The sequence below is a fragment of the Zeus faber genome (assembly GCF_960531495.2).
Source record: "Zeus faber genome assembly, chromosome: 20".
Classification (NCBI taxonomy): Eukaryota; Metazoa; Chordata; class Actinopteri; order Zeiformes; family Zeidae; genus Zeus; species Zeus faber.
In genome coordinates this window covers 19,445,139-19,470,969 of record NC_137207.1, presented here as the reverse complement: position 1 = coordinate 19,470,969, position 25,831 = coordinate 19,445,139, and the positions used below count along the sequence as shown (strand labels likewise).

Here is a 25,831-nt window from a genome sequence, read left to right as displayed (position 1 = left end):
ATATTATTTAATATTATTTGTATTTATGTTTGTATGGACTATGTGTGTATTTATTCATTAATCATTATTGTTCTTTGTTTAGTTATTATTATTGGGTATTGGTATTAGGTATTGTTTGTCCTTTTGGCTTTTTGTTTTCTGTCTATGATTGGTTATTACTTTCACTTTCAGTTTTGGTGGCGTAATATTGGCAAATTAGTTTTAAATATACATCTTCTGATGCTCAAACTTTGACACAGATCATCAAGCGGCATGCTAGTGACCACATCCGCCTTGGCTGTCTCTTCCAAGATCTGGTCCACGTCCTCATCAAGCTGTTGCCTCTCAGCTCTCATGGAGGACGGGGGCCATTGGATCCTTGGCCGGGCGGGCGGAGCACCATCACCGTCAGCTGTTTTGCTGCTTGGTAGCTCTGGCGGTCCTGTACGTTGCAGGCAGCTGATGGCGCTTGTGGGTTCTGCGCACTGCTGGCCAAAGGGGTAGCCAGTAGAGCGCTGGCAGTGGCTATGTGCGACACTTGGAGGCTCTGGGCGCTGTTGGTTGGTCTCCGGGCCTGGCTCCTCCTGCGTCTCACCAGAAGTTGCTTCTGTGCGCTGTGTCGTGACTTCCCCAGTCAAGCATCTCATCCTGGCCTGGTGTATCTTCAATCCCCTCCTGGTCTTGCAAGCCTTGCCGCAGATGCACTGTACTCTCGTTGTCATTTGTCCGTTGTCCTGCGTCGTTAACCTTAGGTCTGTCCGGTTGGGGTGCTCATCCTCCCCCCCTCTTGGGCTTCCCTGGGGGTATCCTTCCTTTGTGGTTTCTGTAGCTTGACTTGGTACTTCCTTTCAGAAGCTGTGGTTTGGGCTGCCAACCCTCCCCACCCCGGTTGCCGTCCCTCCGGCGGTCACAGTTGTGACATCTGGATGTCTCTTCCTGGATGTCACTGGTTGTACCAGGATGTTTCAGTTCTAAATAATATAGTATTTAAAACTGTATGTAATATAGTATTTATAATATTAGCAATATGTTATATTGATAGAAGACACGCATTACAAAAAAATCCTGCAAAAATCAAATTTCAGATTTCAAATTTCAGATAAAATGCTGCCATTAATGCTGTAATTTCAGCCGAATTGATATAGAACTTTTTTCAGGCTTTACGATGAGACAGATATAACGTAATAAATTATGGTAAAGCCCAAAAATAAATTGTAATAAAGTAAACTAACATGTAATAAAACGTAATAAAATGTGATCAAATACAAAATAAGTCCAGACTGAACAGGAGCATTCTTTGCCTTTCACAAAACGCTGTCTGTTTTGGGATCGTCAGTCCCGCACCACCCCTCACAGACAGAGAACTGTCAGTTGGGCTGGAACGGAGTTTCCTTGGGCGCAGAGTTTATCCGTCTCTTCAAATAAATCAGGCTGGGTAATTTCAAAACGGGGGAGGAAGGAAATTTGTGAACAGAAGGTACAGAGAGTCCTTGCACGGAAAGCGGACGATTTAGTCTGGAGGCCGCAGGAAGCTCAAAGCCTGGCGTCCTTCGAGCCTCTTTCTACTTTTCATTATTTTATTATTATTATTATTATTATCATTATTGTTGTTTTTATTATTATTATCGGGGCTTTGTGGGTCGTCCTCGTACCGCCGGGCGCCTGCGTGCCTCGCCGCTGGGGAGAAGTGCTGGGTCGGCCTATTTATAAAGGACAGTGGACTACATTCACGGCCTTGGAGCCGCCGCGTCCATCTGCCGCTGCAGATTCACGACCCATTTCAAGTTGAATGTTCGGTATCGATCATGAAAAATTCACCACATCGTACATGTACATGGACTATTCCACCGTATGCTGCTTTTCTCAAATGTTAAAACCGCTTCAGAGTCCTCAACTTGACTTCTCAACTTCCTAAGCTGGTTGAAATTAATAGATGCCGAGGCGTTTTGGTATCTACTCTTTTGTGGTATTAAAGGATTAAAGCACTCTTCTTATCTCCTGGCGATATATCAATATTATATTGATATTGTGAAACGAGACTAGATATCATCTGGAATTTGGGTTCTGTAATATGGTGATGCAATTAAATTGTCTTTAAGGCTGCATTATAGTAAAGCAAAGTAAGTTTCTGAACTTCGTGGACTGTTCTTATCGATGCCTTAGTATAGTAATACTATAGTAATGTGCATAATAAGTATTTTGGTCATAACATAGTAAGTAATGTGGTGATAATACTATAGTAATGTGGCTATATTATGATGTTATTGACAGCTGTTCTGACGCCTTTTCCTGCTTGGTCATAATATCCATATTACAAATTGTTTTTTAAATTGTTCCTTAAATATTTCTAGGGAGTAAATATCATATGAAAGCATCAACAGTCGTCCCTAAAATGTCGTCAAATTATCGACATCGAGGTATTCTTCCTATTTGATTGTGTCAACAACGCCTAGGCCCCAATTCTTCCCTTTTCTCTGTATTCACACTTCATTCCAAGGAAAAAAGCATAGGGGCACGCACACGCACACAAACACACACACACACACGTGTGCACGCACACACGCTGCTGTTCTGTACAACTTGTTGCTATGGAGACGAGAGAAGCAGTAGCCGCCGACATGGTACCTGCGAGACGGCGAGCACGTTTCCGCCGCTCGTAACGACAGCACCAGACCCACGGCACACAACGTGAGGAAGCCCCCACGGCACTTGGGGGCTTCCTTGAGGGTTTTTTTGGACCGTACCACACCGCCCCTGAGGAGCTGTGGGGGGTGGGGGGGCGGGGGTTCTAAGTGTTTTAGCAGAAATTAATATGGCATATTGAATATTGCAGTGAATATTACATTTCACTGCATATATGTATGAAAGTATGTATATGTATTTGACGAATAAACCTCTTGAATCTTGAGAAAGCTTGAAATACAACACAAACTGTTGCCTGTTGCTTGTGCACACAGAACAAGGGGCGTTGGTTCTCGAGGTGTCCTGTGTTCTTCATATTGGGGGTGATTAGGGAGGGGGTTAGGGGGAATGAATGGCGCTAGGGACCACCCACGCATTGCTTTCAGTTTATTTGACTAATAAATGTATTTTTAGCATCGGAACGAGTCATAAAAAGCGCCGCGCTTGCAGATGAGCACCGTTCATTATCACTACGCCCCTGTGATCTGCTGCCATATGTTTTCTCACCCCGCCCCAACACACACACACACACACCGCCCTTCAAGGTTCAGATTGAACAGACATGATAAGTCAAATGATAAACGACTGGATCCCCAATAATTAAGTTGCTGATCCCAAATCCTCCCCGTGGGAATGTTACTCCACCCATACCCACTCAATAAATCAATCAATATCCACCCATCCCCCATCGTGGATCCAAAGCGAGATAACTGTAATGACTGTAGTAGATGCATAACAATAATTTATTGTTATTTATACCCTATATATGCATATCTGGAACTTGTCCTGTACATAGAAACGCTTATTTATTGAATTATTATATATTTGACTATTTCTGATTTGTATTTTTCCAATATTTGTGTGTAATTGGCTATTTTATTTCAATTTTACTTCTATTCTCTTTTTCATTTATTTATTTATTTATTTTCAGACCGTTACGTTTTGTTTTTTATGCAAATCGTCTGTAGTAATAGAGGTAGGAGTAAACTCATTCTGATTCGGATAATGTTTCCCGCCTATCTACGCCACCCTTGTACGACACCACAGCCTGGCTCATGCACAGTCCTGGCCAATCTGCCCCCCCCCTCCCCCCAGCCGCCTCCCCCGCCCGCAATCCAAACTCCCACCACGGTCATCATTCAATTCCTGGCTGCGTCCCCCTGGGCGTCCAGAAGCCGTGGCGGTGGTAATGACCTTGGAGACCTCCGTTGGCTCTGCTCTGCAGCGTCAGCCTGCAAACCTCCTGCACGGGAACAAATGTTCCATCTCCACCTTGGGGCGCGGTGGGGAGATAGAGGCCAGATTCTACTCCACGCCTGCATGTGCGCGTGGATGCGTGCACGTGTGTCTGTGTGTGTGTGTGTGTGTGTGTGTGTGTGTGTGTGTGTGTGTGTGTGTGTGTGTGTGTGTGTGTGTGTGTGTGTGTTTGTACGTGCGCGGGGTCGTTTTTAAGACGCCACCCCCACTGTGTTCGCGACCAAAATATCCTGTTGACCAGGAAATAGCCCCCGACTCTGCGCGACCTGCCATTATGACAAAAAGCCGCTTTAGCCGCTGCATATTAGTTAAAATGACATGGAATGAGAAGCCGCTGGTGCTAATCCTCTTAAAAAAAAAAAAAAAACATACGGACCATAACCATATTCGATGATTTGAGAGCAGCACTCACGTAAGCGTGTGTTAGCAGGGAAGTCACTAATAGCGTTTGATCCCTGCCTTCACATTATGGTGACGAACGGAGACAAGCACCGTAATTGGACGGTAAATATTTACTGCAGTCTGCGGCCCGAACCAGCGAACGGCGCGTCGGCGCTAAGACTAAGCCGACTTGTTTGAGCGAGCGTGGTCTGGCCCCGTTTGTGTGCGTGCATGTGCACGTCAGTGAGTATGTGTATTCCATAATGGTAATCACAGTCCATGTTTCTCCTAGGAGGCACTAATCTCTTTGGATTCCCCACAGAATTTTTTTTTTTTTTTTTTACATTCGGGCACACACATGCACATATCTACACACACACGTGCGCACACACACACACACACACACACACACACACACACACACACACACACACACACACACACACACACACACACACACACACACATAGACTGTAGCAGCTCGTAGTTGCAAATTGATTGGCAGACAGAGCCCCATTGCTTAACCACACATCACGCAATCTGGTATGAGACTTAAACATGCACACTCCACCACCAGGGGTCTGCGGGCAACACGTGCTGCGGAGCCTGTCAGGGGCCGCGGTGCCAGACATCGTGCTGCTAGTGGTCTATCATGCACAGCCCCGTGGGAGGAAGGTGTGTGTGTGTTTGTGTGTGTGTGTGTGTGTGTTTGTGTGTGTGTGTGTGCGCATGAGGGAGGGGGCGTGTCATCAAGACGGTCCCATCAATTCTCCCGGGGTCTCCTCTCGCCCCCAGACCCGACTCCTGTCAAACAGCGGAGCACCCGTCGCTCTCCCGGCCCCCTTCTCATTATCCTCCAGCGCCGCCGCGATTACCAACACTTTGAACCGAGCAGGTATAAGTAAGCGAGAGAGAGAGAGGGCAAGAGAGTGAGAGAGCGAGAGAGGGAGAGAGAGAGAGAGAGAGCGAGAGAGAGAGCGAAATGGAGTTTGCACATTCACATTAGGTCGGCCAGGTGGGGGAAGGAATTGCCAGGAATGTGAGGACACATTATTTCACTAGTACCTGTCCTCTGTGCTTCAAAAAGCCATTGACGCATCCGTACAACCTGTGAGGTTTACAGCTTTTCCAGCGATGGCTGTTGTTGCTTCCACATTGGCTTATTTTTCAAAACAAAGTGAGAAATTATCATTTGACAAGGGGTCCGTGAACCCCTCACAATGCAGAAAAGTGGCCTGTCATCTATGATTTTCATGCTGTTTTGATTCACATTTTAGCCTTATACATTAATGTTTTGATAAATGAAATAAATGCTGTGTACAGGATCTTTGCTGGGGTCCCCCAGGCTACACTTCGCCATAAGAGCATGTATAATAATGACTGTTTTGGTAATAGTTTCACTGTTATGTCCCTTAACTATAGTCAAGACAGGTATGGAAGTTGGGACAAAATCATATCTAACCAGAGACCAGAGACTAAATCTTATCAAATGGAGGGAACAAATTGAGAGTCCTTGAAATGAACAAAGGTTGATCATCACGGTGCTAGGTTACCAGAGAACATTTACCGGTGATTAAACCTCCCATATAATGTCATGTCGTCCCCTATTTGGACAAAACTGCATCATCAGCAAACAAATGAAACGTGGTCAAATGAGCAAGTACACGGGGCCGAACTGTCTCCCATCAACCGCCTTTGACTTTCCCTGTTTCGCCGAACAGAACGTTATCCGCACAAATAAACAAAATACCATCTATCATGAATAATAACAGCTGACTCAGGGGCCTCCTGGAAGCCTCGTTTTTTTTTTTTTTTAAAGAGAGAGCTCTTCCTGCAGGAGGCCGCCCGCCATCGGCTCCTCACTCGCTCGTCCATTCCTTCCGGCATATTTTTCTCGCATGGAAATAGCTGGTAATGGAGAAGTCGCCGTGGGACCGTGACCCTCACCGCCGCGTCACGCACGGAGGGTCGGAAATATGTTTTTTTTTTTAAAGAAAGGAAAATGCTCAAGAGAATACACAAGATCCACCCACTCGTCCTCTCAAAACATCCTTCCATTCCTCGGAAGAGAGAGAGGGAGGGAGGGAGGGAGGGAGAGGGGGGAACGGGGAGCCCAGCGATAAGCGCTGCCCCGGGAGAACAAAAAGCCTCTTGATTCCGAGGCGGAGGAGAAGAGAGGAGGAGGAAGCAGAAGTGAAAGGAAGAAGAGGAGGCTGCCAGGGTCAACGGCGGAGGCAGAACAGAACTTTCTTCTTCTTCTTCTTCTTCTTCTTCTTCTCTCCTGTGGATACGGGACGGTGGGATCCTCGGAATGGGATTGGGCATTTTATGGCTCCTGGCAGCACAGCGTCCCTGGAACCGTCAGCACGACCGGCGAGATTTGATTGGCGAGCCGCGGCTTCCGTTGCCATAGCGAACCACACTAATTGTACTTCATCTCTCCCTCGCGCGGCCCCCCCCTCAGTGCTCTCTTGACACGGACCCAGCGATGAGAGGCTTCCACGAACAACGAGGACAACAAGCAAACGCAGCTCGCTCGCGTGGGGGAAAAAAAAAAAATTGTTTGACATTTAAAGGGTACGTTGAGTATGTTCAATGAGGCCAAACAAGAGCGTCGTTCTACTACTGCATCCACTGGGTAGGACCAGGGGAGTGGAGGAGGTTGGTGAGGACCAGGGGAGTGGAGGAGGTTGGTGAGGACCAGGGGAGTGGAGGAGGTTGGTGAGGACCAGGGGAGTGGAGGAGGTTGGTGAGGACCAGGGGAATGGAAGTGGTTGGTGAGGACCAGGGGAATGGAAGTGGTTGGTGAGGACCAGGGGAATGGAATTGGTTGGTGAGGACCAGGGGAATGGAATTGGTTGGTGAGGACCTGGGGAATGGAAGTGGTTGGTGAGGACCAGGGGAATGGAAGTGGTTGGTGAGGACCAGGGAATGGAAGCGGTTGGTGGGGACCAGGGGAATGGAAGTGGTTGGTGAGGACCAGGGGAATGGAAGTGGTTGGTGGGGACCAGGGGAATGGAAGTGGTTGGTGGGGACCAGGGGAATGGAAGTGGTTGGTGGGGACCAGGGGAATGGAGGAGGTTGGTCAGGACTAGGAGAATAGAAGTAGTTTGTTTGGACCACAACAATGGAAGTAGTTGGTTAGGACCAGGAGAGTGGAAGTGGTTGGTTAGGACCAGGGGAATGGAGCAGGTTGGTTAGGACCAGGAGAGTGGAAGTGGTTGGTTAGGACCAGGGGAGTGGAAGTGGTTGGTTAGGACCAGGAGAAAGGAGGAGGTTGGTCAGGACCAGGGGAATGGAAGTGGTTTGTTAGGACCAGGTTAATGGAGGAAGATGCAGTAGTACACTTAGGCTAGCCCAGTGGCGTCGTTGGTGGTGTGCGTCAGGGCTTCAGACCCAAGCGTTTTAGGAATAGCCCCCGATCTAAAATAGCCTCTGGCTCTTCCTACAGGTGACGTAGGCAGCCGCAAATCGCACCCGATCGCTCCCTCTCCGAACAGTACCGACTGTGGAGAAAGTGTCCTCATTATGCTTATGTTTGCTTGGGCTAAGCCCCTGATGTCTTTCAATCTCAGCCACGCCCCTGCGCTAACCCCTAACCCAAAAAAACCCAACCCCAACACCCCCATTTCAACACCCCCACTTCTCAGACAATGCTTTTTCTTGGGATCGCAGCCCCTGCAGAGCGGACTACGGGCGACCGCTTTGTTGATTAGGATTGTGTAACCCCCGTTGTTCCGAGTTATTTGAGCTCGGCCTGAATTCTCCAGGAATATGGGTCACACGTCGGGGCCTAGGGCACCACAGTGGGCCTCATTGTCCTCGCGGGCTGAGCAGGGCTTGTTCCACGAAACCAGCAAAGGCACATGCATGCATGCTGAGACGTGCGTAGAGAACCCCACCGCCACCCCGACACATGGGCGAGGAGGAGGAGATGGAGATGTGGGAGGAGCCGGGCTCAACTAAATCCGCAGCCGACAGCGCGTTTGACTTCCTGCCGGGCAACAAAGGGGCCGCCACCTCGTGTTTGGAGCTGTGATGTAATCCTGAACGTGCGGAATGATACTCCACCTCCACCGGTGGCTCGCGGTTTGTGTTTTCACACACGTGGAGCCGCACGAGAAGTCTTCAGAGGTCAGATGAGTTTACTTTCCTGAGACGACTCAAGGAAAATGTCGCCCACAGCACGCAAATTGCTCAGCCGCGGCCGACCTCACCACCCTTTGCAGTTGAAAAACAGAAAAAAAAACGATTATTTGCACATGCAAATCGACCCACGTTTTGTTTCCCTACAAACACCGTTTTGAAGTTTGAAGGTCACAATGAGGAGCACCACCGCAGCATGTTGAGTAAAAATACCGCAGGGGAAGGGCAACGGGGAAGAAAGTAAAGCTCTGCCAAGTTGCCGAGGACAAAACAAACTCCTCCGTTATTATGAAAACACCGACACGCTGAAGCTCGTTGACAAAAGAAAAGCCCTGTGCGCCATCTTGGATCCATCTTGGATCCATCTTGGATCTGGGGAACCTTGAGGTTCGGTGCTGCTGACATTTAGAGGAGCGGTGTTTTAGGTCACATTCCTGATAAAAAAAAACAAAAAAAACGACTGTCTGCGCCTGTATTTCCTTGGAAGTGTGTGTGTGTGTGTGTGTGTGTGTGTGTGTGTGTGTGTGTGTGTGTGTGTGTGTGTGTGTGTGTGTGTGTGTGTGTGTGTGTGTGCGCGTGTGTGTGATGGGGGGGGGGGGGGGTTCTGCAGTGTAAGCACATGCTGTCCTTCTTCCTTCCATCTGCTGTTGGAGAGAGACTGTTTCCTTCCCCACGCAGCCAGCCAGCCTTCCTGCGCCGCTCCAAAGGGGGAACACACACACACACACACACACACACACACACACACACACACACACACACACACACACACACACACACACACACACACACACACACACACACACACACACACACACACACACACACACACACACACACACACACACACGCATGCACACAGACACACACTTAAACACAGACACAAGCACAAAAACCTGGATAACGTATCTAGCCACACTGACAGGAAACAAAGACGCAGATACAACTGAAGACACAGACACACCACCCATAAAGACACACGCACATACACATACACACACACACACACACGCACAAACACACACACACACACACGCACACACGTTTGCGTGAGGGAAATACCTTACCAAACACACGCTATCCTCTAATCCTTTCACTCCTTTTCCCCCATTTTTCTTTTTTTTTTTCTATTTTACCGCTTGTCTTTCACCCACCCCTCCACTCTTTCCATTCCATTGTCCTCCTTCTGCTCCTCGCATACCTCCACCCCCAAAAAAAGGACGCGGCTCGGGAGGCGGCGAAACATCTGAGCGACGGCGGAACAACGACAGCGGGCGTGAAATAAAAAGGAAAGTCGATGCGAGGCCTTTCACGGCTAATGTGCTCTCTAATCACCAAATCAATTCTGTGAAATTTCTATTAACTACCGAGCGCACCGTATAATCAACGGGAAAATTAATCTGCAGCTGAATGTATCGACCGCGTGGGCAATGTGTGTATGTGTGCGTGTGCGTGTGCGTGTTGCAGCATATGTGCCTTACCCGCCTATAGGGGGGGTTTGACAGAAGCGAGCCTGACTCTTAACTGGATCGGCTCCAGTGACCCCAATTGATGCCTCGGCTTCGCAGACACCGAGGGAGCGGCGGGACCAAATTGGGGAAGAAGCCTCCGAGTGAAGGATCCTGCGCGTCCCGTGCAGCTCCGCTTCGATCCTGTCCGTTCTTTGACGTCTCATCATATCTGCAGGGCCCGCGGGTATTTTAAATGTCGAGGTATGCTAAGCGGTATATGCGTATATACAGTATGTATATGTGACTGTACTTGCCTCTATTAGTGTTATAAACCATGCTATTGGGATGGCCCCCCTATGTTCACCTCACTTTTTCACTTCTCCTTCCTGTTTCTACATCCTGTTTCTCAGTCTCATGAGTGTGTTGTACAGTAACTTGGAAGGTCTAGTGTTGCCAGTCAAGTCAAGTCAAGTCAAGTCAAGTCAAGCTTTATTTATAAAGCGCATTTCATACCAGGGCAACACAATGCGCTTTACAGAGAAATACAATCAAAATACAAAAAGAGAATGCATAAAACGCAATCGTAAGAGCAGTCAGTGCAGAATAAACAGATCTCACAGTATACAGAGCACAGACACACACACACACACACACACACACACACACACACACACACACACACACACACACACACACACACACACACACACACACACACACACACACACACACACACACACACACACACACGCACACACACACACACACAGAAGTCAGTCAGACTGGAGTGAACAGCAAGGTGCTTTTAAAAGTGTTAAGTCTAAGTCTCATAAATCTTACCAAACTAGACCACACAGGAGCAGCCGTGCCCAAAAATGAGGAAATGATTAAGGACGAAACTTGCATGGATCCTCAAATGCAAAAAATTTAATAAAATGTATAAAATAAATAAATAAACAAACAAACAAACAAACAAATAAATAAATAAACAAATAAATGGCTGATAAATAAATAAATACAATTAAATTGGATGGAATTAAAATAATAAATACGAATAATAAATAATTATACAGTATTATTATTATTATTATATTTTATATTATTTTATATTATATTAATATTAATATTAATAATAATAATCCTCATCATCATCAGAATAACAACCATAATATTATTATTATCATCATCATCATCATCATTATTATTATTAATAATAATAATAACAATAATAATAATAATAATAATAATAATACAATTTATAAAAGCCGTAAATCTGCCGTCTGAAGACAAACGAGGGGTGAAAATTTGAAATCCAGCAGATTCAATTTGGTTTATAACAAGTGTAAACTCTACCTGTACGAGTTGTGATTCACTTGGCGCTGATTCTCGGTTCCATACTCGCTGGCTGCAGAGGTCCAGTGGTCACATGGCTCCGGCTCGATGCGGCGGCGGCGTTTTCTCACCTCCCTTTGAGAGAGAGAGAGAGAGAGAAAGTGAGAGACAGAGAGAGAGAGAGAGAAGTGCAGAGGGCGTGTTATAGACATCTAATTACATTGCTATTAAAAGACAGGAACGAGGGGAGGACTGGAAGGGGGAGGCGGGAGGAGGGGGGGAATGAAAAAAGTAATGTGTATTCCCTCTGACATAAAAAATGGTAGTTAGCAGGCACCGGTGAACAATAGCTGGAGGGGCGAGAGAAGGGGGTGAGAGAAGGGGGAGACGACAGCTCCCAAAGGAGGGGAGACTGTAAGTCGAAGAAGGGAGGAAAAACAAACTGAGCCTAGAGTGCTAATTGAACGGTGCAATTAGACTTGATAGGTGATATAAATATACTATCGTAGTATATTATATGGATAAATATGAGTATACTGTGGTACACAGTACATCCATATTTATTTGTATAACAAAGTCCAACACAGTGGGGACTTGGGGGAGGAAACAGCTCGGAGTGAGGTGTGTCCATAAGACCAGCGTCCAGGTTCAGGGACCGCTGAGTTCATTTATTAGTCTTCGAGTTTTACGATGTGTTTCTAAAACAAGCAAGTTCCCCAAATCCAAAAATAAATAAATCTGACTGAAGTTGTTAAGCAACCACAAAAAAGTGGATGTTTTGTCTGCGACCAACTCGTACTGTGAGATGGCGTGACACGTTATTTTTTTAGTCCACCCAAATCTAATGGTCACATTATGAAAAAATAACACGCAAATGAGCTTAATGTGGAGATGGTAGCTTTTGCAATGAACTTGTACTATTGGGATGTATGTGTGTGTGTGTGTGTGTGTGTGTGTGTGTGTGTGTCTGTCTGTGTGTGTGTGTGTGGGAAAAGACCACGATTTATCTACCTGGTGAAAAAAAAAAAATCACGCTTAGCCAAAGCATTCCTGGTGGTTGCTATGGCGACGCTGTAGTAGTCTAGTCTATCTCAGGAAGGGGCGGGGCTCAGTCTGTGTGTGTGTGTGTGTGTGTGTGTGTGTGTGTGTGTGTGTGTGGTATTTCTCCTTTTCCAGGCAGCAAGGAGGAATAAACATCCATCCCCCTAACCCCATCACCTCCTCCCCCGTGCAATCTAAACCCCCCTTTACCCCCCTTTACCCCACCTCTTTTCCCACCCCAGCTCGATGAAAACAGGGAGTCAAAACGTTTGCTCTATGACATCTTGGAAAATTAGCTGTCATGCAGCCTCTCCCGGAATTCCATGACTGAATAACGAATAACAACGCGAGTAACAAAAAAAAAAAAAAAGAGTGAGAGAGAGAGGGAGAAGGAGAAAGGAGGAATGAAAGAGATGTCATCAACAGGCGTATTTCATGTTTTGCACTGAATCTACTCTACCCCGCACATGGGAAAATGCTGTGTGTGTGCGTGTGTGTGTGCGTGTGTGTGTGTGTGTGTGTGTGTGTGTGTGTGTGTGTAAAAAAAAAAAAAGTATGTTTCAATAAAAAAAACCTCAACGCTCGTAAATAACACACACACACACACACACACACACACACACACACACACACACACACACACACACACACACACACACACAGTGTAACACAAACACAGAAATCTTGCTTTAACCCAATTATGAGCATGTGAGATTTGGCGACGCAGAAGCGAGAGATTAACCTAGACGGTGACTGTATATAGATTCAATTTTGTTTGCCTTTGTTTATTTCATTTTCGAATCTATTTATCTTGGTGTATGTATATATTTTATAACGTCAATATTTCTATAGTTTATACTGTACTAAAAAATTGAACATATTTCGATTTTTAAGAGCAATATTTACACAAGGGCAATGTTTTCATATTCTTTCTTTCATATTCACTTTTTGCTTTCCACTCGCTTTGGTTGTGTAAACGTATCTTTCCCGTGCCAAAGAAGCCTTTGAATTAAATTGAACTCAATGGAGAGAGAGATAGACATTGAGAGGCAGAGAGAGAGCGATGGGATGTGTGGGAGTTTGATACAAACGAGTGATGAGCCACGTACCTAACCATGTTTTGCCCTCAAGGTTGGCGGCAAAGTACGATCACACACACACCCACACACACACAGACACACACACACACACACACACAGACACACACACACACACATACAGACACACACACACACACGCAGTATGAGAACTCTGCCGATTTTGGGAAGAAAAGGAGGGAGGGGAGAAAGAGAGAGACAGGGAAAATACGCCAACTGTATCCAGTACAAAATATACCTGCTTCGAGGTAATCTCTCATCATCATGAAAACAATTAGAATATAATACATCAATTCACTGCAGGCGAAATGAAGAATAACACGTGTGAAAATGGCAAAATATGTGATAGATAGGGGGGAAATTTATTTATTAAGGGTCAAGTACGTTTCCATTAAAACTACTGGTATTTGTGTGTTGAACAAATTGTAATTAATGCAACAGGTTCAAATTCAATTGTAGTTTTTTTTCCATTTGTATTACTGCTTCCAATGTGTGCTGCTGTAACACCCTAATTTACTTCTGTAATCTACTTCTGTAATTTCTCTAATTTACTGAATAAAGTACCAATCTAACAATCTAATCTAATGTTGTTTACATTAGATTAGATAGGAAAAAAAAACGGTGAATTAATCTTTAAACCAAACTACACTATCTATTGTAAACTAAGCTACACTACATGCATGGACGCGCTGTAATAACACTATTACTAGTGTCTAAGTAATAGATACCTGCACACACATGCAACGTATAGACATGCACACACACACACAGACACACACATACCGAGCAGCCCCCCTTCTCTTCTCAGGGGTTGCAGTCGATCAGATTACAGCGTCATACAGGCACCTCAGAGGGCAGCAACACTAATCCATTTATTGTGATAAGCTGAGAGGGAAATGGATGGAGCTTCAATGCCCGCTTCCCCCATCCGAGCCTGCATCCAGCCCAGTGGAGAGACAGGACCCTACTGACCCCACACGCCGTTACCACGCCGACGCTGCCCGTTGCCGTGTACCAGAAACACCTTTCACAGTCAGACTACATCCTGTTTGTTTTCATATTGCAGTGGTTCAACTTCATGAACGAAACAGGCTCCCATATCATGGCTCCCATATTAAGTGACTAATGAGGATCACAAGGCATGATCCGGAATTTGCCACAATACGACGAGGATGGATATATGAACATTAAATATAACATTCAATTATAATATCGAATACCATGCGGTGCACCGCGGTTGGATTCCCATATGAGCAGATGAGCAGATATTGTGATGTGTATCATCGCGTGAAATCCAGCCGTGATTACCTGGATAATAAATTATTCCGCAATGTCAATGCCCACCCACCCAGCTCTGCCTTTAGGAAATAATAATTGGGCCTTTAAAATGCGGTGTTAGATGTTTTCCAGCTTGGGTGTTTTTTTTTAGTTAAGAGCGTCAAGACACCGGTGGTGGTCTGGCACCTGCCTCACCTGTTCAGCGTCGGCGATGTAGAATGTTAAGAGAAGTGGGGGTGGGGGGCGCTCATTGTGATTAATGGTGTTTACCGCCAAAGCTGAAATGGACAAAATCAGCCTCCGGGAAAAAGAAAATAAGAGAGGAGAAAAAGAACCGAGGCAGCGGGAATTAAAACAAATGGCACTGCAGGTACTAAGCGCCCGTGCTTCATGGCTCTGTGACCAGATGCGACTCGGGAGCCTCGGGGTCCTCCACGACCCGTCCACGCCGGGGGACTCCGACGACCCGGCGCAGAGAGCGCGGGCGACAGATTGTCGGCGGTTTAGGGCGAAAGGGTTTTCATTTCGCCGTCCTTTCTACTCCTCCCACCGGTCCACTGGTCCACTGGTCCACCCGTCCACCGGTCGGCCCTGACAGCCTGACGGGGTTTTTGTTGGGGCAGTCTTGGGCCAGCAGAGATGGCGGTCGTGACGGTGCGCTCCATACTTAAGTCTATTCCCTTTATTTCTATTTTGTACCCCCATTCCGCATTACCCTGGAGTTCTTTATCTTACTTTATTTTATTCTGTTCTATTCGACTTACTTCCTGCATTACGTTTTAGGAATCAGTTAGTTAGTCAAGTAGAACTTTTTAGGTAGCAATTGTGTTCAGTCTAGAACATATCGTGCGTCATCACCGGGTGGTTGCATTGACATTTCTCTGCATATATGTATGAAAGTATGTATATGTATGAAAGTAAGTATATATATGTGACAAATAAACCTCTTGAATCTTGAATCCAGCAACGCCCTCCAACATGGCCGCTACAAATCGACTCCGTGGAAGTTTCCTTCAAGGATTTTTCAACATTCATCCCTGTATTTATCCTCACTAAAGCCCCTTTCCCACACGGAATCCGTTACATTGCTGGATAATAAATATCCGGCAAAGGCAGGAGGTTGTCATTCCCACGTAGCGTCTTTTTACGGAAAAGTTGCCTATGGCGTCTGCTCCCGCGTAGATGACTGTTACGCATACATTACGTGGCGCCCGCCCGAGAGGTTTCTAATATCAGGGCGAGACCAGGTCTTCGCTCCCCGCGTCCCCGCCCCTCCAGGACGGTCTCGGTTTCCCTCCGCTGACAGAGCCCCCCGTCCCCGGACGCAGTGACCCTGACGCAGTGTTTTTAAATCAGCGTGATCCAATCCGTCCTGCACCCTCTGGCCCATTCCCCCGGCCGGCTCCGCGCTCCGGGGCAAGCGAAGCGCAAAAAAGCATGAAAACTGTAAAAGACACGTGTCTGAGTTGAATTTTTAAGAAGAAAAATAATAAAAACGTAAGAATTGAAAGACCTGTCTCCGCGGAGACTGGGAGTGTTTCAGTTTCTCGTATTGGCAGCCAGATCGCACTCGCTTTTTTTACCCCCAATGTTTCCCGAAAACAACGATTTCTTTAAAATATTTGTACCAAATAAATATTTGCAAAAACCCACTATTTGTGCTTTGTTTGGATTCACTCCACGCCTACTTCACAAAAATGTTACCGTTTCCATTCCCACACACTTCCATGCTCAGGAGCACCGGCATTTTCCCAAATGATACCAGGGTCGAAAATGGGGAGATTCACGGAACGACTTTCACGGAACATGGAGATAGGATCCCTTTCCCGCTACGGCTGGGTACTGCCAACAAGCTCATGATATGACGATACATATCACCATACATGTTGATTTTGAATAATGTCCGTGTCCTACACAGAAACAGCTGTTCCTCATTATTATGCATGACAGCGAAGGCAAAGCCATAAGGATCACACAACTTCAAACACTTAAAATTCCCGGCCTGCAGAGATCTTAAAAGTCTAATAAAATATTCTGTTTCTAACACCAGAGTTATTGCTGAATGCAGTTATTTTCTTTAATTTTAAAACTTAAAATGGCCTCTTCCGTTGTCTTTTATGCTTTAAGTTTTTGTGTTGTGACAATAATATTCAGGTTTCACCTGAACTGAAGTGCACTTCTATCTGCTGGAATTTTGAATTTTGACCGATTAATACTATGATTTAAACAGTTAAAAGTACTGTAACTGTAGTTAAAAAGTAATTTAAAAAAAAATGGTTTGTTACATGGTAAAAGAAAAATAGGCTTCACAATCGAGATCTTACATACAACTGATGGGGGCGGCACGTAAAACGCCACGTGGCTTTTATTTCCGGCACGTCAGAGGGCAGCTCACCAGACCCCGGGTGAGGTCCTTTTTCCAAACCCTGCAGTGCGGCCCTGGTAAACAAGCTGTTTACAAATGAAACAAATGTATAATAATCTGTTTAAAACGAATTAACGTGGCACTGGATAATATATTATTTTAAGTACTGCCATCATGTTTCCCCAACCTAACTGTGTGCACCCTCTAAAAATGTAAAAATGCCATTACTCCATACGTTGAACCGATACGGATTACCACATGGAGCACTCGACTACTCATGCGTCACGTTGTGAGCAAGTTGGAATATTTCCATTATCACCATATGAATGTTTTACATTCGTCCATTCTAAATAGTACATTTTAATTGTAATTTTCTGATAACGGTTAATGAAGAAATTGTAAACTCGCATCCCTACAGTGCACCGCGCCGCAGGTGATGTTTCTTTTCCTAAACCGCCGTCACAGCATCCGCTGCCGTATCGATATGGTAGCATCTGCATCAGCAGGGAGCACGTCGCGATATATTGCCAAATCGATTTTTTGAGCACAGCCCCATTTCCCACATGACGCCAAGGCGGAACACTGCAGTGGATTTACGCCTTTCTGCGCAAGCGGGAAAGGGGCGTGACACTCCTGTGGACAGGTTGCAGCCCCTCCTCAGTATTATCTCCTGCTCCATCCTCCCTCAATGGAAGCGACGGCGGACGGATCCCCAACCTGCGTTCAGTCTCTCTTGTGACGAGCCAATCATTGCTTACACAAATCTTTTCAACTAAATGTGCAGTAAATACACAGGAAAAATACTGTCACACAATTTGGCAGGTCACCCATGGGTGTAACGCAGTGGCGCGGCAATGAAAATAGCTTCACTAAACAGGGAATTTAGTGATAAAACCGTATCCATTTTTTCTTTCTTTGCATGAAAAATAGAGAAAGATTTTGCACTGAACACCGATGGAGGACTCGTGCCCCGTTACCGGCATCGAACACCTGATGGGTGCATGGAGCCGCACCTCCAAAAAAGAAGTATGTGAGTTTTTGCACGGCAGGTTGTGGAACCCACCTACGAGCTACGTCACGGATGGGTTCAAAACAGGGGTCGACTTTTAGAAAAATCCAAACTGAAATGACTGTCGCACCCAACAGATAGGTGTGTGTGTGAGACCGGTAGCCCCACAACGGGGTTATTCATCTATTCTCTGGCACCGTGACGCCGTACAGACCCCTCGCTCCACCTTCAACTGCAGCAAACAAAAAACATAAATCCATCAAGGGCAGCGGAGGGGGGAAACTTTCAACCCGACAGCCATTCTACTGATGAGTACCTGCGGCCGGCGCACAGCCCCCCCGGGGGGCCCTGAATGACCCCCTTCCCGTAAGAACGGCGGACTGCGGATCTCGACAAACACTTTGGTGTCGTTCCCGGACCCCTGCGCCTGTCTCGCACCTTCCCCCTTCTCCGCCATTGCCGCCGCCGCCGCCGCCACTTCCTCCTCCCGAACGCCCCCGGAGCGAAACCAGATGGAGTGCAGGGGTCTGAGATATTAACGGCTCCGGGGGGGGGGGGGGGGACACTAAGACCTCCGGCGAGCCTCCCTGTGTAAATATTCATGTCTGCTTACGCTGGCAGAGCGGTGGGTTTCTAGGGAGAGAGACAAACAAACACGCTCCGCCCCGGCCGGATTCCCTTCCTTATTTATTAAGATGGTAATATACACATATACAGTACAGCCGCATTTATTTGCATTATTGATCGTTGACCCACCCACACATATTCTAAAAGCAGAAGATGGTCTGAGGAGGGCCGGTGCTCTGTTTTCACATCCTGAGTTATTTTTTCGATGTCAGACGGGAGGACGGTAACCCCGCAGAACACGCCGGCGCCGCTTTCCCGGGGAAGCGTCAGAAATCTCAGCATCTCCGCGCCGTGGGAGAGACGCGACGCCAAACGCTGCCAAAGGGTTTGATGAGAGCCGTCAACACCAAATGGCTCGATCCAAATCACTTACTCCCTTTTTTTTTTTTTTTCTCTTTTTTCATCGCGGAACCCCGATCTTTGTGTACACTGATCTTTTGGATGTCTGGTAAACACACGGGAAAAACGGCGTCACGCAATTTCAGCGGGTAACCCATTTTGGTGCAACACCGGTTGTCAACACCGCCGTGCAGGAATGGAAACAGCAACAGCAAGCAGGGAATCTAGAAATGAAACACCGGACACAGTTTGTGGATTTGCCTCCGGTTGCTTTACGTTGAACTTCCGCTGAGGAGGACGGAGCCCGTACCTGCACTCGCCTCATGGGGGGTGCTGCCAAAATCTCAGCACCTCGGTGAGAAAGTGAGACTCTGGGACTCTGACCGCGGTTCTGGCAAAAGGTCAAGCCCTGCGCCTGTGAGTCAGGAGGGGGGTTCCTTTTGCAGACGTATCTTTGCGCCATTGTTGCCGAGCTGACTCACACGGGCCCGCTGTCCGAAACACAGGAAGGGAGCCGACTCAAGATCGTTTCCTGTGCACAGATCGTGGTTCGCGGCCAAACGGCGGTCGGATATCAACGTGTGGGGATGCGTGAGAAGCACCAACACAAATGAGAAGAGAACAGGGCGGCAGAAAATAGAGTCGCTTTCTCTGCCGTCAACTCCGGTGACCGTGATGGTTCATGGTGTTAGAGACGCTTTTACGAAACGGGTGCAACCTGGGGCCGTATCGGACAAATACAATGAACTCTCCAAAAACACATTGAGGGAGATGACCTCCTCACAGCACAGGCGATTTGTCAACCCCCTTGCCATAATATTCCAATATTTGGAACAGGAAGTGTGGAGCTCACTGAAACCCAACCCCCACGTAAATATAAGTCAACAGGATATGGGTGATTCACAGCGCAATGCACTTTACCACGAAATGATCCCACGCCACATCACCATCCTGTTCACCACTTAAAATGTCGGAAACATGAACAAAGAGCCGCGAAATTTAACAAACGAGTCAAACTAATAGTTCACGCTTTCAGAACGAAACTCGCTCTGATGAACCCAAAGCTGCTGTTATGGCTGGACTTAATCATTTAGATGAATTAGTTTGCAATTTTGATGTTGCAACACAGGAGCGGATTCCATCATTTCACTATTTTACAAGCGGAACGTGAAAATAATTCACGCCGCACCTGGCGAGCTCTCACAGCACACGAGTGCACCCCGACATAGTGGTCAAAAACAACATGGGTCTAGAGCCAGTGGTTGATCCCCAGGGCCTTGACAATATATTTGGAGCCTCTTGGCATCTCCTCTCTTCAAAGGCATCACATGAGCTCATCTGGGGGGAACGGGGCGTGCACGCTACAATAAATACTGTAATCTGCTCATCAGACAGTTGCCCACTTACACACCCGCTTCCAGGAAGTAGTCGTGTAAACACACAGTAAATACCCGACGACGTATGTCCCTCCTCTGATAGGCGAGCCAAGCGCTTTCAGACGGCGAGGCCAAGCGGGTCGTATTCGGAACTGGTCCAGTGTTCTTCCAGTGTTTTTTCAAAACCAAACATCCCGATGAGGTTTCATCCGTTACCGTCACATGCCGGGGGGAAAATCGATAAAAGTCCGCCGGGGATTTGTCGTTCCAGACGTCATGACGATGAAATCTTAATTTAGGATTAATTGTCATAACAGTAATGGCCGCTTTAAAAGTATGATAACACGATAATAGTGGCAAATGATAAAAGGTGTAATAATACATGTCTACCTCGGGCGGAAGAGACATTTATTGGCTTGACGATTGGAACATAAAAGTTTGGGTAGACTCACCTAATTGTCATTGTATTTATTGCAACATTTCTAAAATTGGTCTAAAATTTTTGAATTTGGATGGAAACGTGAGAATTTACAAAAGGCCCGCAATCAGCTCGAATAATTGTGATCAGGCGATTGGGTAATAATTGTGCTCACATCTGGCGCGGTTACCATATTCTGCCACAGATTGTGTAACCAACTTGGATTCCATACGACAACGAAGGGCTTGAGATGAAAGTGTCAAAGAATACTCTTTATTTGCAAAGGGGACTTCTTTGTTATGACTCTAATCTACTTCCCCCTCTGTGAATTCCCCACTCAGAGAGCCCAGGAGCCCTGCGACGGGGGTGGGGGTTCCATCTTCAATAAAGGGGAAATAGAAAAAATGTCCGCGCAGCACATGGTTAGACGGCCCAGTCAGCCGTGGGACTGAGGGATAGCGAGTCACACACAAGTGCCGACACCGGTGATTTTCTTTTCACACACACAGAATGCTGATTCGAGCCCCTGTTACACCTTTCATCTCTGCGCTGTCACATCGCCACGATAAATTAAATTCTCAGACGAGGAACCTCGGGTGACACAGATAAAGCAGAAAGCATATTTTGTGGCGCATAATTCCTCCTTGTGTTGCAGTACAAGTTATTTCCCGGCGTTTATTGCCGGGCTGAGTAGGGTTTAATGTTTGGTAAGGTAGAGTGCAGGGAAATTTCCCTCACTGCATTTAAATAAGAGGGCTCTCGATTTCACAGCAGTCAAATACAGATCCGATCCTGACCCTGAGGTTAATTTACCACCAACTCCATTCAGAAGGTTCGGTAAACGACAGCTTTTGAGGTGTTACCGTGTCATCAATCACAATCCGCGATCACAACAAAAACGGTCTTCAAGGACTCCTGATCAAGGACTCCTAATTATCACTTAATATTCCAGTTAAGTGTTTCTAAACTTGCCCTTGTTAAAGTGGTAATCCGTAAGAAAAAGTTCCCATATTTAATACCATTCACAAGAAACAGTCATTCAATGTATTTGTGTTCTGCAGGTGCTCCTTTAGATGCCCAATCGCTTGTCGTGGTCGGCAAACCATCTGTATGGATGAACAGTCACAAAACAGAAGGGAAATATCTCATCCGCCTCAAAGTGATCAAGAAAAACAAACCAAATCAATGGGTTGATCAGAAGGAGGAAAACTCTGGTCAAAAGTAAGTGACCAAAGCTGCTTTCACACATGCACTGTAACCCTGAAATTATCCGGACATTACCTGGAGGAGATGTACGCGTGAACGCAAATGTCCGAATCAGTTGGACTGGACGTCAACCGGAATTCACAGCGGGGGGCGTGTCCGGCGCTGATGACGTGTTCATCATGCGGCAGTTATTTACCTTTGTGCGGATCAGATTCGTACTCCCTTCTGCTTTCTCTACCCAGGCTCTGCCCCTCACCTAACCCAAACAGAGCATTTCCAGTTGGCAGTAACGCGTCTGACACGGACAATGTGCGGTTGTGCGCTACATGTGTGAAAGGGCAACCCCAGACAAAATGCAGACCTGATTATCTGGACATTGTCTGGAGTTCATGTGTGAAAGCAGCTTTAGTCCTAGAACAACGATGAGGGCAACCCAACCAGATGTTGAAAAGAAACATTGCGGTTTCGATTGGAGTTCTCGGACTTGTAGTGTAATCCCAGGGATTTCCACTTCAAACCCTATATATTTCGACAGGTATTCATGCTGAGTTGTATATCTTTATTATGTATCTTCATGCTCTTTCCAGCAGTGGGGGTTTAAGGCCAGCAGGTGCCCACGGTGCCTTGGTGCCCGTTGGTGTGAAGAGAACCATGCTAAGCTACCTGTCATGGAGATCAGCGGTGTGGATCATTGGAGGGAATTGTAAACAAAAGGATCACTCTCCCGGCTCTGACAAGAGGCGATAAGAACCAGTTGTATGGAGGGAGGAAGCGGATGGAGTAAAAGAAGATATGCGATAGGAGGAGGGATGCATCCATGTGCCAAGATCACGGTCGGTGACCGTGGCAGGTCCCCTCCTCAATCTGCTCATCTCATCGCCTTTGTGACGGGCAACGAGCGGGGGACGACCCGGAGGACGGATCGCAATTTCCCCGTTTGCTCACATGGCTTGTCATACAATCGTGAGTAAAGACACCGCTGTGCTCCTGTGGCACACCGGGCTCAGCGCCGCCGTGCAACTATCACGTTAGCTGGCCATGTTGTTCTAGGGACCGATGGGAATGAGAGCTTGAGGGCTGCGTGAATAATCGATTAGAAATCGGTTTATACCTCTATGCAGTCTCATTCCTACAAGACAATGATTCCGTTTAAATTCTCTCTCAGTTAGATCAACCACTGACAGAACATTGTGTATAACTAATATTGAACGACTCTACTGAGGGTAGTTTACTTATATATATTTTTTGCATAGCTCTCCACAATGTATATGTATAGAATACTATGTGTCTCTAAAGCTGCTTTCTCACACAAACTCAGGACAATGTCCAGATAATCAGGTCTGGAAATTGTCTGGAGTCACCCCTTCACACATGTAGCACACAAACGGAAATTGTCCGTGTCAGACACGTTTTCACCTACTGGAAGTACTCCTGCTGGGTAAAGTCCTGTTAATGTCAGGTCAAAATGATTCGGACATTTGCCTTCACACATACAGCTCCTCCGGGTAATGTCCAGATCATTTCAGGGTTGCAGTGCATGTATGAAAGCGGCAAGAGTCATGAGGGAATCATGAACTCAGTTCTAATCAAGATAATCACAATTGTATCCACCAATGTGCACTCATCTGATCCGATGCTGCAAATGCTAATTTATCAATTCCATGTGTGTTATCAGACAAACCCAGGTCGTCCCATGCGACGGCCGTGCATTGTCCTGGGCGGGTTTCAGACAAAGGCGAGGATTTAGCGACGTGAACAAAACATCCCAACCTTGGTCACCAAATCGGCGAGCAGCAGCTTCATTATCGCCGAATGACATGGCAATGTGATGTGACAATAACATGGGGAAATACCGCGACAGAATGGGCCGCGTCCGCCTCTTCGAAGGGGTCAAGAAAACGACGGGTTGAGAGTTGTCATCAATTCCCAACCTGGATTACCGACGGCCCTGAGGCGGCTCCGAGGCTGCTGGATGGAAAGTACGGAGACAATGAAGATATTTGTTCCCAACAGCTGACGGCACAATGGAGCTCTCTCTTCCCGCCTGGTCATGAGTGATTAGACAAGCGGTCGCCGTGGCGACAGAGAAGGCTGAGAATATAATAACTGTGACAGGTCCAACACTCTATCTATCTATCTATCTATCTATCCATCCATCCATCTATCCTATCTATTTATGGCGCCCATTGATGGCGGTCATAATCAATCAATCATTCCCCAAACCCTCATACTGTATATACTGTATCTTTCAATCTTCTCACAATCTTTCTTTCTCAACATCTTTTCAATGCACCATGGCAGGGTGACCTCCCCCCATCTGGGTGAGGCTGACGGGGGGCCAGAGGCGCACTCCCAGCAGCCCCGGCTCCATCGGACCCCCCACCACCACCACCACCACCACTCCCTCCGTGGAGAACCTCATGCTTCATCCTAATGACAGCGAGTCGCTCCACAGCTTGTTTTAGCTTCTAATACCCACAAGCACCAACAAACACAAGCCCTGGCAGTGTGTCCACCCCCACCCAGACACCCACACACCCACACACACACACACACACACACACACACACACACACACCCGCGCCCCCCCGGGCTTCGAAAAAAACAAAACATCCTCATTTGAAAATAAATCCAAACACCCGGCTCTCGACAAATAAGTCGTTTTCACCATTTTGTTTTGTTTGGTCGGGTGTTTGGCACAAACATGACTCCCAGCAATTTTCAAATCAAACAATCACTGCAGGCGCTTATTTTCCCTCAGACACGAGTCTTTCTCGGGTTAAATTTGGGAAGACGCTCTCGCATTTTGTCTTGCGGTTTGGAGCCACTGATTAAAACAGAAATGTAGGATATGCAGAGGGAAAATTCGGACAGACGCAAGGGGATGAGTGGGAATGAATTGAGTTGTTGAATGAAGGATATCCAACACATACAGGCGAGCGCACGCACGCACGCACACACACACACACACACAGATAAAGGGGGAGAGAGAGATAAAGGGGGAGAGCAGAGCAGCCAGCGTGACCCATGAAAAACAAATGACAGAACAACCTGCCAATCAGTCGCCACTGCTCACAGTTCTCTTCCTGCTCTCCATCTTTATCACACAGAGAAAATTAACTGCTGATTGCAATTAGATTTTGGCCGCTCCCATGTCACACGGTTTTAAATCTATATTGTAATCCCGACCTGCGTTTCGAGACAAGTAGAATCAAATGACTTCTTTCTCTCTCTCTTTACAACTTATTCCGCAGACTCACTTTCACAGCTAATGAATGGAATCAATTTAATAAAGAAAAATCACGTAGATGCAATTACAGTGTTACGGGCTGGCCGTAATCATATCAGATTTCGACGGCTGTTTCAAAGTCATGTTTAAAGCCTTGCACTTGTGACCCCCTGTTGAGAGAGGAGCGGCCACCATTAGGAACCTGTGGATCCCAGTCACATCAATTAAATATGAGGCTGCGGCCATGGAATGCCAGTTTCACTTTTTTTTCATTTATTTTTATATATATAAACTGTATATAAATAAATACATATATATATATATATATATATATATATATATATATATATATATATATATATATATATATATATATATATATATTTTTTTTTTTTTTTTTTTTTTTTTTTTTTTTAATATATATATATATATATAATGAACCCACCCACTATACAGGAGTAGCTTCTAAAGTGGTTTGTAATTCTATTCTTTGTTTGGAAAAAAAATAAAATCAGCTTATTTGATTCTGGAAGCTATCTCTTACAATGGAGAGCGATGACAGAAAATCATTTCCACTGTTCTCAAAGGTCAAACTCTGAGTCTGCTGCTTCCAAATAA

At 46.3% G+C, this 25,831-nt stretch overlaps 1 protein-coding gene across 3 annotated transcripts in view; it reads right to left on the bottom strand.

Moving 5' to 3' along the window:
• Positions 1-25,831, bottom strand: part of ptprea (protein tyrosine phosphatase receptor type Ea) — a 63,233-nt gene that overhangs the window by 20,685 nt on the left and 16,717 nt on the right. For all 3 annotated transcript variants that reach the window (XM_080021862.1, XM_080021863.1, XM_080021864.1), the window contains exon 2: positions 11,250-11,363. The gene's annotated coding sequence lies outside the window, so the exon portion shown is untranslated. The remainder of the gene's footprint in view (positions 1-11,249; positions 11,364-25,831) is intronic.